General features: G+C 40.1%; 1 protein-coding gene and 1 non-coding gene across 3 annotated transcripts in view; one reads left to right on the top strand and one right to left on the bottom strand.

The window, feature by feature from the left end:
* LUZP2 (leucine zipper protein 2) overlaps positions 1-19,181 on the bottom strand; it is a 439,170-nt gene that overhangs the window by 117,445 nt on the left and 302,544 nt on the right. The gene's annotated exons all lie outside the window — the stretch shown is intronic.
* On the top strand, positions 1,679-1,813 carry LOC131409182 (small nucleolar RNA SNORA70). Its single transcript, XR_009220862.1, has one exon. It is a non-coding gene; the product is annotated as a small nucleolar RNA SNORA70 (small nucleolar RNA).

Raw genomic sequence — 19,181 nt, 5'->3', positions numbered from 1 at the left:
TTCCACATTCAAATACAAGTGACACAACTGTATAAGACATATCAAAGCCATGCCATTTAAAGCTAATGCCATTAACTTTAAAAATTGTTTTGTTCAATCTTTGCTAGTCCATCACCATTGCATATGCGATGACTAAAGGTCATCAATGCTTACTGAAATAAAATGACCTAGTTTATTATTTATGATTTAATTAAAACTTGCCAAATATTGACTGTTGTGAGCAATTTCTTTTTAAAGTAGTGCTAGTGAGGATCTGATGTGGTAGTTCAAGCCAGAAAATAAAGTTTAAGTGCTATAAATTTCAAAGGAAGATGATTTATTTAATACTTGGGGCTTATTTTTTCCTCCTAGGATCATTGGAAAATTCCCACAAGGTGTGGTGGGAAGAGAAACAGGCTTGTCATTTGCTTTTGTGCTCCAAGCTTACCTAAGTTAGCTCTGTTGACTGTTTTATGCACTGAACTGATTGGGGCATTGATTTTGTTTTAGTATTACTACAAATCTGATTCCACTAATAAGGGATGTGTCTTGTTAAAGTGGAAAAGAGGCTAAAATTTCTTCATAAGTTCCTAGCCCGAATTTGGTATACAATTCCATATGCATATGTATCCATAAGGAATACATGCACTTTTAAAAAATGTTTGCAAACTTTGTATAATGATCTCATTACTGCTGACTCCATGGGACAAGTCTTGGTTCTTGTCTTGCTTGCTGTATCTTCAGCATTTGACACAGTTGATCATTCCCTCTCGAGATAATGTTTTTTCTACTTGTCTTACGGAGTACCTTACTCTTTGTTTTCTTTCCTTTTTTAAATTCTCCCTCAATGGCCTTTTGTCAATCCTCATTGCTTCTCAGACATCTCAACTCTGGAATAACTCATGGCTGAGTACTTGGACATTTTCTCTCTTTTCCCTCACTTCCTCAGTGATCTCATTCACGAGCACGGCTTTAAATGCCATCTCTGACAAGGATGATCAAATTTATACACCCTGGCTAGATCTCTCTTCTCAACTCCAACCGCTAACTCATCCATCGTATGTAGTTACCTTGAATTTAAGGTATCCAAAATCAGTGTCATCTTTTCCCCAAGCCTCCTTCACCTACAGTCTTTCCTTCTCTATTAAGAACAATACCATCTTTCCGATGGTTCCTGCTAAAAATCTTGGAGCATTCGCAACTCTTCCTCTTCTGTCACAATGTATATGTTAATATAATTGGATTGATGATAAAATATATATTCAGAATTAAATGTTGCATCTGCATCCTCTCCATTCTCTTTTTCAAGAACTCTTATTAGACATACATTACAGACTCTCAATCTTTTATCCACGTCTCTTAACTATACACACGCACAAACACACGCAAACTCCTTTTTATTTGTGTGAAATTCCAAGTTAATTCCTCTTAGTCACCGTTAATTCCTCTTTGAGTCACTATTTCTCTTTTCATATTTGTCCAGACAAGAGTTTTTTTTTCTAAAATAGCTTTTTTAAAAAATTATTCCAATAGCTATAAATACATACTTTTTCTTTCCACGTTTTATAATTGTCCTTATTTTATATCCACCTGTTCCTTTGTTTTCTCTCTTAAGAGTTTTACAAATAATTGATATTTTTAACGTTCTCACATTTGTCTCTTGGAGTGACCTGAAACACTTATTTTAAAATTTTTGTCTCTGCAGCCCTTTAAGCCAACAGTGCTCTTTTCCCCGTGGGGGTCGGGTGTGCGATGGCTGCAAACAGCAGCCCCCTCGCTAGTGTATGCAGCCTGTTCCTTGTATGAGTTGCCCTAAGGGACCTCAGAGACAGTTCTTTCAAGCGGACATTCATGTCTGACCTCATGCTGTCCTCAATCTAGGCTCCAGTCAGGTGTGCAGGGTGCCTTTGGAAAGCCCCGGGGCGCAGTGACCAGGGTCCACATTGATCAAGTCATCACGTCCATCTGTACCAAGCTGCAGAAGAAGGAGCATGTGATTGAGGCCCCGTGCAGGGCCAAGTTCAAGTGCCCTGGCTGCCAGAAGATCCACATCTCCAAAAAGAGGGGCTTTATCAAGTTTAATGCAGATGAATTTGAAGATATGGTGGCTGAAAAGCAGCTCATCCCGCACGGCTGTGGGGTCAAATACTTCCCTAATCCTGGCCTCCTGGACAAATGGTGGCCTCGCACTCGTGAGGGCCTCAGAGGTGTCGCCCTCCTTACTCACGTCCACCAATAAATCCTACTTCCTGTGCGTCAAAAAATAAAACAAAATCTCTGTCATTCTCTTCCATATAATTAATATTATCTACTCTGAATCCTATTGTTTAATTTTATTTACTGTCTTTCTCAGCACTAGGTTTCTTACATGTTTTGGAATTCGAGTATGCAGATTCTTTTTGTGGTGGAGGGTTTATTTACTTCTTATTATTTTTGCTTTAATTTTCTTTATTTCTTCTCATCAATACTTGCCTAGCACTTGTGTGGTTGCCTCTACCTGCTCCTCAGGTTCTCTAATATTTATGTACTAAAAGAAAATATGCTTTGGACTAACGAATCTTGTGGCTTAGATCAAATGACATGTTAAGGGTATTCACAGAGAGACAGGTCTCATACAAAAGCTCATCTACTTACGATGAGCAAAACCATAGAGAGAACACTGTGGTTAAGAGCATGAGCAACTGACTTAAATACTCCTGACATAATTTGCTAGCTAGTTGATCTTTCCAGGTGACTTAACCACCCTACGTGTCCGAAATGAAAATAGTACCTACACCATTCATTTGTTGTGAGCATTGAAATAGTGACTGTAAAGTACTTAGCAAGTGTTTGGCATATAGTGGATGACTACGGTTATCATTTATAACAATAATCATTATTACTAATAATACCATACAATAATTGTTATTATGGCAAGCCTAGATTGTATTCTTCTCTGCAAACCATTTGGGTACATCCTTCAAGTTCTAGTTCTTAAAATATTTTCTCCTTAAATATATTTGCTAATAAGTACCCCGTTCTTTCAGTTATCATCCTACCCTCATATTTGCTTATACTTATCTTGAGGTTTGTGTTATGTTATTGATTATTTTTAAATTCTAAAGTTTTTTTTTGCCCCCAATCTTTGGGCTCTTCAAAGTGACTGAAGTTTTTTTAAAGTCAAAGACTATGCCTTCTTGCGTTTTACTTCCTCAATGTCAGATTCACTGCTGCATAGAGTATGAACATAATAAAGTTTGTACTGAATATTAAACTCAAAACTCGAAGTTATGTCATAGAGAAATATCTAAGGGATGGATTTGACTTATTTGTATTCTGATAATTCTCCCATTATATGTTTCTTTCATATCCACAGCTGTGCCATAATATCCCTTAGTGCTGGACTCAATTTTGGGTCTTTAAAAAAGGACAAAAACAAAAACAGCTGTCATATTTCTTAAATAAGAATCCATTTGGCTAGAAAGGTTTTAATTGAAAGGCCTTTGTCAAAAAATAATATGCAATTTTATATGCGATATTCTACAACGCATAGAAAGCACAATGCTCCCATGAGGTCCAGCATGCTATGGGTTGAGAACTATATTAATTCCCCTCCTACAAAAGAGTTCAAATTGTAGCTTCTGGAATAAGGAAGAAAAGAAAAGTATTTACAAATAGTGCAAGTGCTTTATTACAGGCACATTGAGCAAAATAGTGAGGATGGGAAGTTCTGCTTTACTTTCAAACATTAGGTAGGTAAGTCTATGTCACAAGTATATGCAGAAATAAAATACAATTTCTACTCTGAGCGTCCATAGCCATGATTAGGCCTCATCTGCACTGACTCAAGTGCTGGTTCTTAGGAAACAGTTCAGTGTAATTTAGATCATTCCGTCTGCTAGAATGTTACACTTCTTTCTATTACCGAGTAATCAGGAGTCTACCTGACTTAATGAAGAGAACAAACTGAGCTGTGCTAAGATCTCCGCACTGGTTAGAGAGTTTCTTCTGGATACCCGCTCACACCATGCTTGAGCCTGGTTACAGCTGCTCCAACAATGCAAGATAACTGCTTAGTGTTTTCTCCTAAACTAAAGGAGTTCAGATGGACCAAGAGAAAAGTTTGAAGACAGCTTGACACTCAAATCAAAACGTGCTTTGTTTAGGGTCAAATGCATCTGCTACGCCCTTCTTCTTAAGCACAGCTTGCCCAGTCCTATCTGAAGTCCGCTCATAGACCTTACTTAACCAGCGAGCATTCCGCAGTCCCCTTTTCCCGTTGTTGACAATAATCCCGCTGCAGCACTTGCACTCCGAGGGACTGGGCGTGCTTCAGAACAGGGCCTGCGGTGCTACCCAAACTCTCTCCTCTGAAAGCGCATTATAGCAGGGGGAATTTTTTGCACGTGAATGAGTACGTTGACCTTGGAGGATGCGTGTGTGTTCAGAGAGCATTCTGAATGCTGTGGAGGAGGCGGCTGCTCAGACGAGGCTGCTGAAGGATTTCACCACCAAGTTACCTCACTCCATCTCAGTTTTAGCCTCTAAGGGTGTGAGAAATTTCACCCCTAAAGTCAGAACCCGTGTTTTGATTTTATTCATTTTATCATTCATTCATTTGTTCTTCAAATATTAAATAAATACCCCTGTAGCCCATGTATGGTGATTACAAAAAGGCATTAACACACAATATGGATGCTCCACATCATATATCATCAGGGAATTGCAAATTAAAACAGCAATGAGATACCACTACATACCTACTAGAATGGTAAAAATTCAAAACTCTGACAACACCAAATGCTGTCAAGGATATGGAACAATAGGAACTCTCATTCACTGCTGGTGAGAATACAAAATGGTACAGTCACTTTGGAAGACAGTTTGGCAGTTTCTTACAAAACTGTATATTCTCTTGCCATATGATTCAGCAATCACACTCCTTGGTGTTTCCTCAAAGGAGTTAAAAACTTATGTCCACATGAAACCTGCACAAGGATGCTTATAGCAGCTTTATTCATAATTGCCATAACTTGGAAGTGACTAAGATATCCTTCAGTAAGTGAATGAATGAATCAACTGTGGTACACCCAGACAATGCAATATCATTTAGCACTAAAAAGAAATGAGCCATCAAGCCATGAAAAGACATGCAGTAAACTTAAATGCACATTACTAAGTACAAGAAGTTAATCTGAAAAGGCTACATACTGTAAGAGTCCAAATATATGACATTCTGGAAAAAGGTAATAGGCAGAACACAGAATTTTTAGGGCAGTGAAACTATTCTCTATGAGACTATAATGGTAGACATTTGTTATAATACATTTGTCAAAACCCACAGAAGGTACGACAACTGAGTAAGTCCTAATGTAAGCTACGGACTTTGGGTGATGGTGTGTCCTGTGGGTTCATTGACTGTAACAAATGTACCACTCTTGTGTGGGGATGTTGATAATGGAGGCAGCTGTAAGTTATGGGGATGTACGGTATGTGGGTATCTGCATTTTCCACCCAATTTTGCTGTGACCCTAAAACTACTATAAAATATAAAATCCATTAAAGTAAATGAACAAACAAACCTGTTCAACTTGATTAAAAACAAAACAATATCTGACCTCACAATCAAAAAACAATAGACTAAAATAATTGGTATATTCAACACTTAAACCAATATATTGTATCTCCCTTGTAAAATATATATTCCTTGAGTAATATTATCAGTAGGATTGCATAAAGAGATGGATATTAATAAAAATATTAAAAAACAACTTTATTATAAAACTACCTTAATTTTCATAAAATAGCCTTACACCACAGAGAGCTCTTTGAAAGTTCCTAAAGCAGCAGATTAATAGTTAAAAACTTAAGATGTATTGAAATAATGGACTGTATAACAGACTCACAAATTAAACTATAAATATGCTTTTCCTTGTTTACTAAAATAACACAAAATTGATAATAAATAAGCATACTAAATAAAAAGGATATTGTTTTTCACATTTACATATTTTTATAAGTGTACATATTTTAAATAAGTAAAATTTATACAATTTATTATATATCTTCTTTGGTCTTTCTAAAGTTTTCACAAAATCTGCTCACTGAAATTCCAATAGGCTTGTAAAAGCATTTTGCTGTATTATAGATATCATTCATGTCAGCAAACATTTTTTCCATTTTAATTCACATTTACATTGGAATTTTGGGTGATTATTTTCCTTGTATTACTCAAAATTTTGACCCCTGCTTCGAAAATTGTGGTCCCAGCGGGTGGGTAAATATTATTTACTACTTACTGAATATCTGAAGCATTTTGATTTTAAAATTAAATTACTTTCAACTTTTTCTAATTACTTTTCATTTCTATCTCAAATACACAAAGTCAAGTGCCCGAGCTTTGGCCATGAAGAACTCATGCAAACACACACCATCAGCCCCCACGACTCACTCGCCCTGCCCACCTTACAGACCCAGAGAAATGCTCCTAACTTTATCTGTGTTCCATTGCACAGATTTTTCTTGCTAAGACATCTGTTCTACCTCTATTTTTGTTTTTGGCAAATACTCAGCCCTTCCTTTTTATTATTAATAAATATTTTTTATCAAAAAAAACTTTTATTTCCCTTAAACTAAAACCAAAAATCTCTCAGTTGAATGAAAAGTAATATATTTGAACTTAAGTGCATTAACTCATTAAATCCTTGACCTATCATCATAAGGTAAGTTATGATTAGTTACGAATGATTAAGCCCATGTACCAGCGAGGTGAGGACACTTAGACTAAGTGAATCTCTTAAGCTCACAGGGCAAATACAAAACAAAGCGAAGATTCAAACCCAGGTTTTGACCTCCATCAGATCTCCTGTCTCCATGGCCCAGGCTCATAAAAACCCTATCCCTGCCTCCCACCCAAAGTACATCTTTTTTTTTTCCTTCTTTCTTTCTTTCTTTATCTTTTTGTGAGGAAGATCAGCCCTGAGCTAAGATCCGTGCTAATCCTCCTCTTTTAGCTGAGGAAGACCGGGTCTGAGCTAACATCTATTGCCAATCCTCCTCCTTTTTAAAATTTTTTCCCTAAAGCCCCAGTAGATAGTTGTATGTCATAGCTGCTCATCCTTCTAGTTGCTGTATGTGGGACGCGGCCTCAGCATGGCCGCAGAAGTGGTGCGTCAGTGCCCGCCCGGGATCCGAACCCGGGCCGCAAGTAGCAGAGCGCGCGCACTTAACCGCCAAGCCACAGGGCCGGCCCCCTCAAAGTACATCTATGTCCATAACAACTCAGCGTAGGAGGGATTCTCTCCTGTGAAGCAGTTATTGCCATGCTGTCCAAAGCCCTTTCCACAACACGGAAACATGTGGAAGGACATCCTGCCGCCTGGGGTGGAACCATAGGACAGGAGAAGAAGGAAGGCAGGAAGACTTCCTCTTAAAAAACAAAAATCCCAAAGCAGAAAGATGTCCAGCACTGGGAAAAGCCTCAGTCACAAGAACAAACAAGATACAGTCTTCACCATCTGGGACTTTACGCTCTGCCCCCTATGTGTGTAGAGAATGAGGGAACCTCCGGCCTTGACAGAGATCCACACAGAAACAGTTTGCCTGCCTCACGGAACTCACCAGGGCCTTCCTATAAGCAGTGGGTCTCAAAATGTGTTTTCTGAACCAGCAGTATCAGCTTAACTTTATTAGAAATTGCTTATTACTTATTAGAAACGCAAATTCTAAGACCCCAAACTGACCCAAATTTATGGAATCAGAACCCCTGAGAGTGGGCCTGGCTGTCTGCGTTGGACAAGCCCTTCAGGCCATTCCGCTGCTCAGGCAGCTGGAGAAGCACTGCTGAAAGTCAGCGCAATCGCTTGCCCCCGATTCACACAGAATCGAATGGGCATTCCACTTCCGGTTTTGTGCGTACAGCTAGATAAAATCTCCCTAGTTCATATCACTCACAAATATTTTAAGTTAACTACTGCCATTCTTTCACCTCCACCACCCCACCCGGAGTGACAGAGAACAGGTTATCTGACTAACTCATGGCTACCATCACACGCTACTCGAGCATCATTACTAAGCAGCCCTCTCAAATGTGGTCACAGCACACCCATACATCTTTCTGGCTGCAGTACTGTGATGGGGCTATTTTTCATGATGTTGGGAATACGATTCAAAAAGCCTTTAACACAAACCTTGCCCTGTACACTCCTCATGAATAATAAATTAGCCATCCAAATAACCTTTCTAATATCCACTTGCACAGATGTTCCCTTGGTATTTTGTAAGGGCCTTGGAACTCAACACTGCCCCTGCTTGATTGGCAGTTACGGTTCCCAACAAGCTCATCAGGGCTCTGATGCCAAATGTGGACTCTGCTGGTGTTTTCCACTCAAGGTCTTTTGGCCTGGGGTTCACTCAAGTCTCACGGAAAGCTTAGCCTCGGAGGTAGATTTTTTTCTAAGTGACTCTACCAACCTTAGCATCGTGAGTATATTTATCATAGAGTCAGTGGCTTATAGTCATAAATAATGATTTATAAATTACTCATTAGTAATAACAAATATAAGACTGTTCACAGACAAAGCGCAGACATTTCATCATCAACTTGCATGTGTATTTGTCTCTCGTGGTTCTCAAAGCCTTATGAGGGAGGTGCTAGAATGCCCACTTTGCAAGTGAGATAACCAAGGCTGTGCACGTCACATTACAGTATTGCATTATCCTAAGCCTGAGTGCTTATCTGATGCTTTTATTAGTCAGAACAAACTGAGTTTAGCTCTGTATGAGGGAGACCCAGAATAGCAGAATCGTAAACAAGACAGAGGTTTCTTTCATTTTCTGACTTTCTGACATAAAAGTCAAAGTGTCGCACCTCTATTCCTTCATGGTGTAAAGGCCACCTCTCTGGGGATGTCCTCACCTCTACATCTATAGTCCACCATCAGGGAAGCAGGAAAGAGAAAGAGGAAAATCAATGCTTTTCCTTCATGAATACAACTGGAAGGTGCCAGCATGTCCTCTATTTAAAGAACTGTGGCCAGAACTCAGGTACATGGCCCCACAGCTGCCAAGGAGGCTGGGAAATGTTCATCCTGGGTGTAAATTTGCTCAGATAAAAGTCGAGTATCTCTTTAGAGCAGAGAAAACAGTTAGTGGGGAGAACTATCAATCTTTGCCATATTTGGTCACTGCTCTCTCATCCCAGTTCAGAACCTGCATCTTAACTCTAAAATGGAAGTTAAAACTGATAAATAACAAACCTTCAGTACTAAAGTTAATGAGTAGAACATACGAGAAGCACCTTTTTCAGCAGACAACATGAGTCCACCTAGTGCCCCACACTCTATGAGTCTGCAGAAATCAATTAATTATGAATTTTGGTCCTTGCTGTCAAGCCACTTAGTATTCATCTGGTGAGAAACCATCATAGATGAAGGGTTTATTTAAGATTGCTCACACTGGGGTCCTCAAATCACTTCCAGAATCACCTAGGGTACTTAATAATAAATCAGAATCCTGGTTCCTGTCCAGACTGGGTAAATCAGAATCTCTGGTAATGTGGTCCAGGAACCAACATTTTAGCATTACTCCCAGAAGGGTCTAATGCCTATCAAGATTTAATACCACTTCAGAGTGAAAGGAAGAAATGGATGGATTTTAACTCTTCCAGGGTCTCTGTCTCATGTCCTCTCATTCCTAACATCCTTCTGCAGGATCTGCAGGTTGGTTTTTCTATGCTATCAATCCCTGGCAGGTACTAGAACTCGAATGTTATAAAAGGAAAATATATAAAATCATGCCAAACAGTCAAACTTTCACAGTTATTATCTTATACAAGCTTCTTAACAACCCCATGAGGTAGCTAGCAAGATACAGTATTCCTATCTAACAGACAAGTAAACTAAACTGACCCTCAGAGAGGTTAAGAGGCTTGCACAAGGCCACACAGCTCTAACACCAGAGGTGGACCGAGATCTTTCTCCAGCCCCAGGTCCTGTGCTCTTCTTGACCTTCTCGCAACTGTCTCTCAAATAACAAGAAGGTGGAGAGCAGAGCCCCAAGCAGAGCCCCCAGGTGGCTTTAGCTTTGCCACCTCTGACCCATGAGGGTGTTCATTTTGACACCTCTCTCCTCAGTGCCTGCAATTTATCCCAACTTGAAGGCCCGCTTAGCAATTTTTAATGTTGAAGACAATACCGGGTCATCGCGTTTTCCTGAGGGAAGGGAAGTGAAGGGGAGGGAAGTAATACGAATGCCTGCCCCAAGCACTAACCCAGGCTCTTCACATGACACAGACGCAACAACACACATGTGGATGACCAAGCTTTTGTCACTCTGTCTTTCTGACATCTTATTCTGGGCTTATAGTGTATAAATGATCAATGATCCCAATTACCTCATTTTCTTCTAATTATGTTCAACAATGTAAAAAATATTCACTTCCTAAGAAAGTTATGAATAGATGTAGGATTTCAAAATTACTAAATGCCATTTCACATTCAAAATTTGGAAAGACCTACAGCTTGTACAAACCTCGTGCCCACATTTGATCCTTCTTGTGCTGTGCCTGCTGCGATCTGTGCTTCTAGACTAGCACTGGGGTTTGAAAGCATTAGCGTCTGGGGGTGAGCTGTCATCACATCTGTCTTAATTGCATTTCCATCTGCTCGTGTGGTGCTCACCTGCACTTGGCTGATTAGACAAGAACAAGGGAAAAAAATCTTCTAATACCCTTCTCCTTACAGTCAAAACCAAGACTTTTTCACTTTTTGTTTGATGGAGTGTTAGAGACGGGAAAAAAAAAGCATGAAACAGAATTCTCAAGACATATGTTTTAGTCCTGAGTCTCCCATTTACAAGCCATCACCATGGACATATCCGTATTGTGACATTTCTAGAACTCAGTTTTTCCACGTATAATTATATCCGCCTCTTCACTATGCTAGTGTGGGAATAAAAGGAAACAGTAAACGTGCAAGTGTTTTGTAAATATAAAAAATGCAATTTTGCACATGCCATATATTCATATATCACTGAGACTGAAGCAGACTTAAACTTAGAGAGTGTAGGAATCTCTTAAAATATAGGGTTTACTGGTTGATTGAAAAAAAATCTTTACGTGCTTCTACTGCTTGCATATGCTTAACTTACTCTGCATGTTGGTGAGTATAAAATGGGCGATCAAAGCATGCAGGAAGAGAGGACTGGTGAGGAATTGATAGGTAATTAACATTTTAAATATGCTTTCTAATCCTCCAAAATGTTTTAATCTCCTCCAATGGTTTACCAGAAGCACTACTGAGCTGCAACAGCCCGGGCAGGGAACAAAGTGCTTAGTGGAGGGAGTAGAGCTGAGACTACAGCAAACAGAGCGAGCAAATACGGCGTGAAATCACTCTGGATGGATCCACGTTCCCAGAATTAGTAGCAAACAGTGTGCCAATCATATTGGAGGGAACCAGTCTCTTTCAGAATTCTGCTGAATAGACTAGCACTGACACATGAGGTGAATTTTTAGTAATACTAAGTAAAGACGAAGAAAAGTCTGCAAATGACAATGACTACTTTGATAGAAGAAATTGATAGCCCAAGGCAGAGTGATGTGGGGGAAGATAGTATCTTTCTATCATGAGAGGGAATCAGAATAACCTGGGCATTTATCACAACGAGGAGGAAGAAGGTGGAGCAGGGGGAAGAGATCTGGGATAAGAAGAGGGAGGGAGAGGAGGAGAACCACGGAAGACCAGAATCAAATGTAACTAATGGAAAGCCAGGTTTCCATCACTTCGTTTTTATGGTAGGATGAGGAATTAAAAGATAATTGTATCAGGACCCATGTATCATTATAGTTTGGGAAAATTACTTCCTAAAGTATCTCCATGGCACATTGCACATAAAGCTCACCCCCAAATGTGGGTCAATCATTTTCAAGGCAATGTTTACACTGACTTCATAAAGTTCAGAATCAAAGAATTTCTGCAGGTGGTATTGTACAATTCTTAACATGGGTTCTAAGGAATAGTGGCTCTATGGAATAGTAATAGTGATAACTTCACAAACAATTCTGTGATTAAACAAATTTGAGAAACGTTGCTCTTTGCTGAAGGACATCTCAGACCCTGACTTAAAGAGAGCCTGACCAGTCTTCAGGGGCAGATTAGAGGGCGTGGTACTTCTCTCGAAACTCAGGTTCCCCTGAAAAGCATCTCCGACGACTAAAATCAAGATTGAAGCGCCCAGAGGGGATAAATTCAGGTTGACAGCACAATTTACAGCCTGGGCGGTCTCTGGAATCAAGAATCCATGAACACTGATGGATGGTAGCAGATCGATAGACGAGATGACAAATTTCAAGAGACTAGTTATCACCAGATAAAAGGGAACATTATATTAGTGGTTCAAGGCCATTTATGGAATATTTTCCTAGAGGAAATGGTGGCGGTTGACAACTTCACTCATAACGTAATTCAAATTCGCAAGAGAGAACATTTTTTATGTACCAAATTTGTTTTAAAAAATTTAAAGAAAATATGAAGCACTTAGTAAGAGAGGGAAAGTGAAAGCATAGTGAAAGGGTATTTTTAAACACTACTAAAGAGATAATAAATTTATATAATCCTTTTGGGAAATAATTTGACAGTATATTTAACTATCTTAAGATTGTTGTTAAGCTGTAACTCAGTATGATGAAGGATGAATCTAAAAATAGTACAGGGGAAAAAGAAGCACCAGGCGAAAAGTCATTCACCACTCAATATTTTATAATGAAATAAAACATGGAAGCAACATAAATGTTTTCCAGAAGAGGTGACTAACGGAACAAATAGACATTCATCCCATGGCCAGCTTATCTCCCCACTGTCTCGCTTACATTTAGACCATAATCTGGACACCAGTGGAGAGCAACAGCTGTTAGAATTCTCACCAAGGAAATGATCAGGATAAAGACTCCAACCAAACCAATCTTTGTTTTCAGTCAAAGGTAGTAGCCAAGAGCAATCCCCTTAAGACTTTTGCATAACTGTTAGTCCATGACAGAGATTAAGAGACAAAATTTCTTGGGTAATTTTTGAGCCAGCAGCGCCAAAAGTACAGAGAATTTAGGATACTTTTAGGGAATTTATTACAAGTTTCTTCACTCAAGTGCTTACTTCAAAATTAGGGAATTATACCTTTAAGTGACCAGTTTTTTGGCTGTGAGTAACGGAAAGAGATGTTTGCTATCTTAAAAAAAATGTGTGTGTGTGTGTGTGTGTATAAATTTATGATGAAACTGCTGTGCTCAAAGATTTTGATAGGTATAAGATGGCTGGATGATGTGTTAGAAAGCAGACAGGACCCATGGAGACTCAGAAGGCTGGGCAGAGAAACGATAGTCAAGATTACACTGCAGCTACTATGAATGAGTCCTCCAGAATATTCTCTAAGCTTTTAAACTTCTGGCAGAAAATGTATGATCAGGAGCTTTAGGTAACATGATTGTACAAGAGGACAAATAGCAGAAGGGTTGGGCCTCCGTTAGCTGCTGAAAACAGAAGGCAGCAGAAAGAGGCAGTAAGATCACAGCCAATGGGAAATTCCTCCAGTAAGATGCTAACAGGATAGGTTGAATGTTCTAAAGTAAAAAATTGACAAAGTTTACTACAACAACCTCCAGGGCCGCTTTGCACTCACCAAGGGCAATCACAAAAACCATGAAATATGCTATTCACAAGACCATGCTCTTTATAACAACAATAGAAGCTCTCCTTCCCTTTTTAGGGGGTCCCTGGGCACTCCCACCCCAGATTAGTATCAACTGGATCATGCTTACATGACTTGCCAGATAATTCTATCCAGGCTGCTCTTGTCTATCAGGTCTTACCTGCCTGTACTTAATTTATCCCTCCATTTGCCATTTGGATCATTATCTCTGGTTTCTGCTCAGCTGTCTCACTAGGAATGATGGTCACTGAGTCCAAGGTGGTAATATCCTTTAAGAGGAGACACAACTCTCTTGTCGTCCTCTAGTCGACCAACAAGTTCTTAACATTATTTTCTACTTCTTTAGGATAGCCAATGCCTCCTCCCATCACTGATGTCTGTTAATAATTCTGAAAATATCTGTAAAGAAAATTTCCCTAAAGGGATGACATAGCTGTAATACCAAATAGATAGATTGTGCCTCAATCTGCCTTTAATCCTATCCAATTCCAGTAACATGTACTGAGATTCTGCTATATACCAGGCTTCCTGACTGAAATTGGGATATGAAGATGAATGAGGCCTGCCACCTGCCTTCACTACACAACACAGTGAAAAATATGGACATAGATTGAACAAGCCATACTGCTGACACGGTAAATGCTATTTATTGGTATCGGCTAAGCTTTATGGAACCCAGAGGAGGGGAAATTGACATTTCTGGGAGGCTGGGAAAGCTTCTCAGAAAAATTAATATTTACATTTTACCTTGAAAGTTGCAGTAGGTCTTTCTCTCTCTCTCTCTGTCTAACACACACACACACAACACACACACACAGACACACACACACACAGGCATAATCCAATTATAATCTAATTGGTGTCTAACCTCTCCTTGTGAGCAGCAGGAAGCCGGGACCTTTAACTCAGGCTAGCACTGAAGCTGAAACTAAGCACGGAGTAGAGAGGACCAGAGGGAAATTTAGAAAAGTTTGCAACCTGGACAAGACTGGCTCAGGGCTTAAGAAGTTAGCTGAAATGTGAAGTTTGATTAGGGAAGCAGACTGTGAGGTGGGGGAAATACTTCGGGGCAACAAAAGGAGGAAAGGGCGTTTTATGGTACACTGCCATGTGCACGGGTGACGGGGGAGGTTTAAATGCGTCAGGTTAGTTTGGGGAAACAGTAGGGGTAGGGCTGCGCCTAGGTTAGACAAGCCTAAAACAGACAGAGTGGGAATGTTTCCTTAAAAAAAAAAAAAGGAAGAAACTTGAGTTTCACACAGCGGATCAATAAAACAAATACTCCTCTGTTTAGAAGACGTTAATTCATTTGCTCCTATCCAACATCAACACGATTTCACCCTCTGCAATCTAAGCTGTCCTCTCATTTGCTTTGCTAGTAAGTGTAGGGCAGGGTGTTTTTAATTCTACATCTGCCCAAATTATCTGACCAGCTCTCAAAACTCCAAAGGAAGACTTGTGATAGGGTGGACAATCTCCTTCATTATGGAGCTAGATTCTCACAGATGTTTTGGGAGAGGTCCCAAAGATTCCTGACAAAGATGCGAAAACCAAATGGCCACATCAATGATATCTGTGATGTGAGCAAATTCCTGCAGCGCTGCTGGCTCTTTCTACAATTCCCTCCATTTTATTGATCTTCCAGTCTCCTGATTCCGTCTAGGAGAAAGCTTCAACGAGGTGGCCCTGATGTTTAACGGCTCTGGGCGCCTTTGACAGGGATAGTGTGAATTTGCTTGAGGTAGCAAGAGATGGAGGCAGAAAGGTTCCGAGGGGCTAGGGACAGCGACAGGGAACAAGAGGTTCTAATGCTTACAATCTCTTTTGGGGAGGTTTTCAATTCGCCCTAAAATTGCTGCACTTGGGTCCAAAGCAAGTGCTCTTCATGGCACAGAATTTGTAGCATTCCACCCTAGACGATTTTGTTTTGTTTAAATTATGATGATGGTCCCAAAGGTGCAGGAAGAGTGCAGCTAGAAACCCTTTGTTCGTGAGATGGCTGGGCAAGGTTTAATGAGAACTATGGGCATTCCGGCCATGCCTCAGAGCAGAAGATGAAGATTCTATATGTATATCTGTTTCTCAAAGGGTGGTGTCATCTTTGAAGGAATCACCTGACGTTCTTGTTTACACTGATATCCAATTGAATTCTCACATCAGAACTGATTACTTGTAACACTGGGAAATAAGGGACCAAATTTACGTTTTAGAAAGAACACGTGGGTGATTCACTGAACCATAGTTTCACAACTACTGATATCGAAAAGTAGAGAGTAAGATGGCCTTCCCCTGTGTGTGTGTGTGTGTGTGTGTGTGTGTGTGTGTGTGTGTATAAAGAATTTCTGAGGTAAGAAAACATCAGATTTCCTGGAATCTTCCAGTCCTGAGAACTCACTCCAAGTTCCCTGACAAACTAGCATCATGAGAATTAGAGCAGTGAGACCACGTCTCACAGGGCACCTAAAAATAACAGGAGCATTTCACGTCTCCACGAGAGGGAAGCAGGCCTGTCGAAGGATATCTGAGGAGCTTGCAGTCTACAGCCACACCTGAAGTAAGCTTGAACCTCAGAAGCAAGGCTCGGTCAACTCCAGTTTCTAATCACGGACACCAGGGGCAGAAGAGACAACAGCACCAAACCGTCACTGGGTGACAGGGAGAGAAGAGAGGGAGAGAGAGAGTAGACAGAGAGAGAGGAGCAGCTTCAGAGAAATATATGTACTAAACTCAGTGCTTCTTTGACATGTTGCCAAAAGGAAAAATATGGCAAAACCTAAGAATAGCCATTAATCCAGACAAACCATCATGCAAGTGAAAGTTACACCTGTACATCTCCTACTCTCTAGCATCTTCTTTTATCATAAGATTAGAATGCAAGTAGTTATACTGGCTCATAAAAGGAATCCTTCCTCCTTCCTTTGGTAGAAATGTACTATTTTATTAATTTATCCTCTTAAAGAAAAAGAAGAAAGACTATAGTCCATAATTTATACTCTGTCACTTAATTTGGTTCCTACTAACTCTTCAATAGACTTTTTGAAGCCAAGACATGTTACTCAACTTTTGTTGGTGTCCTGCTTTCTTGGGAAACAGGTTTAAAGACGAATTGGTACCATTAGCAGCACCTGTACACCTCAGTATGGCTTCAGTCTATCTCCAGACTCATCTCCCACCAAACTCCTGGGAGTTTTAACAATGTCATATTATTCTGAGTATTTCTCAAGCACTGTGATTATATTTCTGCCATTTCCTCACATCCTACACTTCCGCACTGGTTAAAGTCCTACAAAACCTACCAAGCCTAGCAAAAATATCACCATTCCTATGAAGCCTTCCTGGATTTCCAAATACCCAGGCAACTTTCTCAATTTTATCATGATGCCTACTAGGTTGACAGACTCGTCTAGCTTCCCCACTGCACAGCTGTGCATGTTAAAGTGGGATAGGAGCTTCCTCCTGCTCTGCTCCCCTCGCATGTAGCACAGTGCTTTCACACAGCAGTATTTGATCAGCATTTTCTACCACATTTCCTCTTTCAAATACAGCTGTTATTTTACAGGAAAAACAATGTGGTTTTATGTATGTTACGAAATGGATCATTAGATCTGGCGGATGTCACTTTGCTTCTGAAAGAAACTCTTGAACAATTTCCCCTTAGAACATCTTATTCTAGGCTGGGTGTCATGGCCAAAAGATATTAGGATAGTCACTGTGTGCTTCAACAAGAAATATGTCCAATGCCCTTCCCTGGGGGGGCAGTTATACAGAGAGTCACCCCCGTGAGATCATCCTGATCTTCCTGTGAGCCAGGTATTGTACTGAGCTCTTTGGTGACACTTGTGTGAGGATGTTAGGGGAAAAAAGAGGACTGAGGAATGTTCATGACAATTTGTGAAAAAGAATATAAGGGACAACTGAAAAGAAATATAAAAAAAAAAACAAAACATCATTCTACAGGGCCCAGAGAATTACTGAAAAAGTATGGTAAAGACATTTAGTGTGAATGAGGGGGAACCTGTTCAAGAGTCTCCTAACGGGAAAATAAGAGAGAGCTGGTGGCAGCGGGTGGTGGCTTTGGATAATCCCAGAGACCAAGTGTTGAGCCGTGCTTCACCTGCTACCCACACAGCCTGTGCTGATGGGCATGCAGGGACATTTAAGGGGACTAGGAAAGAAGAAGCAAAAGATTTGGACTCTTTAGATTTTAATTTTTAAAAATCATTGTTTATTAAATATGTGCCATGAACAAGGGTTTATATGTATAAGATTATTAAAACTTCTCAACAAATATTTAAGGTAGATTAAATTATTCTATCTTGGAAACAAGAAAAAATATAAGTATTAACAAAAACAAAAACAATAGTTAACATTTACTAAGAGCTTTCCAAGTTTTAGGAATTTCACTAAACTTCTAACATCAGTTTTCAGATGAGATCACCCTCGAGGGGCTAGCCCGCATTTGTGAGGTCATAAAGTAGTATGTGGCAAAGTTGTTCTTCAAACTCACCTGTTCTGACTCCAAAAACTTGCTTTTTGCTACCATTTTATCATCTAACCTCAGTGTGACATTTGCGTCGGTACCCATCGTTATCAAATCCACCAGCGTCAATGTTTGACGGCTTCAAGTAATAAATGTGGAGTAAGAGGGAACAGACAACTCGGAGAAGGAAAAGCACTGTATGCAAGTCCCTGTTCCGCTGGTGTCCAGCTGTGGGGTTCTGAATAAATCTCCAGTTCTCCAAATGCCAGCTTTTAAAACGGGGCATGGCGAGCATTTGTGGATTCTCTATCCCACGTCCAGCCCTCTTGCTTGTGGAACCAGCCCTGATCACGGATTGTGCCTCCACACCTTCATGACTTTCATTATCCGCACCGTGAGGAGTGCAACTTGTGAACCAGCACAAGTCAGTTCAGGGGCCTCATTGCCCTGGTCAGATTGACACGTTTAGGAGCAAACTGATTCCATCAGCAGGGACCTCCAGGCCTGTACCCAGAACTCCGTTTGCTTTTCTCCACTAAAGCCGAATGTAGAGGAACTGATTGCCTGTGTGGCTGGCCAACAACTCGCACGCAGGAGGACACAGCCTGTCTGAGGACAGAGTCACCGCACAGACAGCCGAGCCCAGTAAAGGAAAGAGGGAAACCAGTCCCAGGAGACCACTGAGCCCTTGTCTAGTTAAGCCTGAACCCAAATCTGTTACCTGAAGTTGACTACCACAGCCTCTGTTTATTTATTTTCTTTTTGAGTCTGAGTTTTCTGTCACAACCATATATATATATATACACACACACAGTATTTACATTTATATATATATGTATATAAATAAATATATACTTTGAATTCTGTTTGAGTTCAAAATTATGCACTTTTCCATGTGAAAAATCCTCATTCTTTATGAAGATATAATAGAGTGCACCTCACAGGTACTTCAAACATGTATGCCAGGCTTAGTGTAGCGCCCAGCACACCATAATGGCACTATATTTACTCTTAGTAGTAGTAGTACTATTATTGTTATTAT

Source organism: Diceros bicornis, chromosome 7 (genome assembly GCF_020826845.1).
Source record: "Diceros bicornis minor isolate mBicDic1 chromosome 7, mDicBic1.mat.cur, whole genome shotgun sequence".
Classification (NCBI taxonomy): Eukaryota; Metazoa; Chordata; class Mammalia; order Perissodactyla; family Rhinocerotidae; genus Diceros; species Diceros bicornis.
Note: the sequence above shows the minus strand (reverse complement) of the source record. Positions and strands in the feature narration are given on the sequence as shown.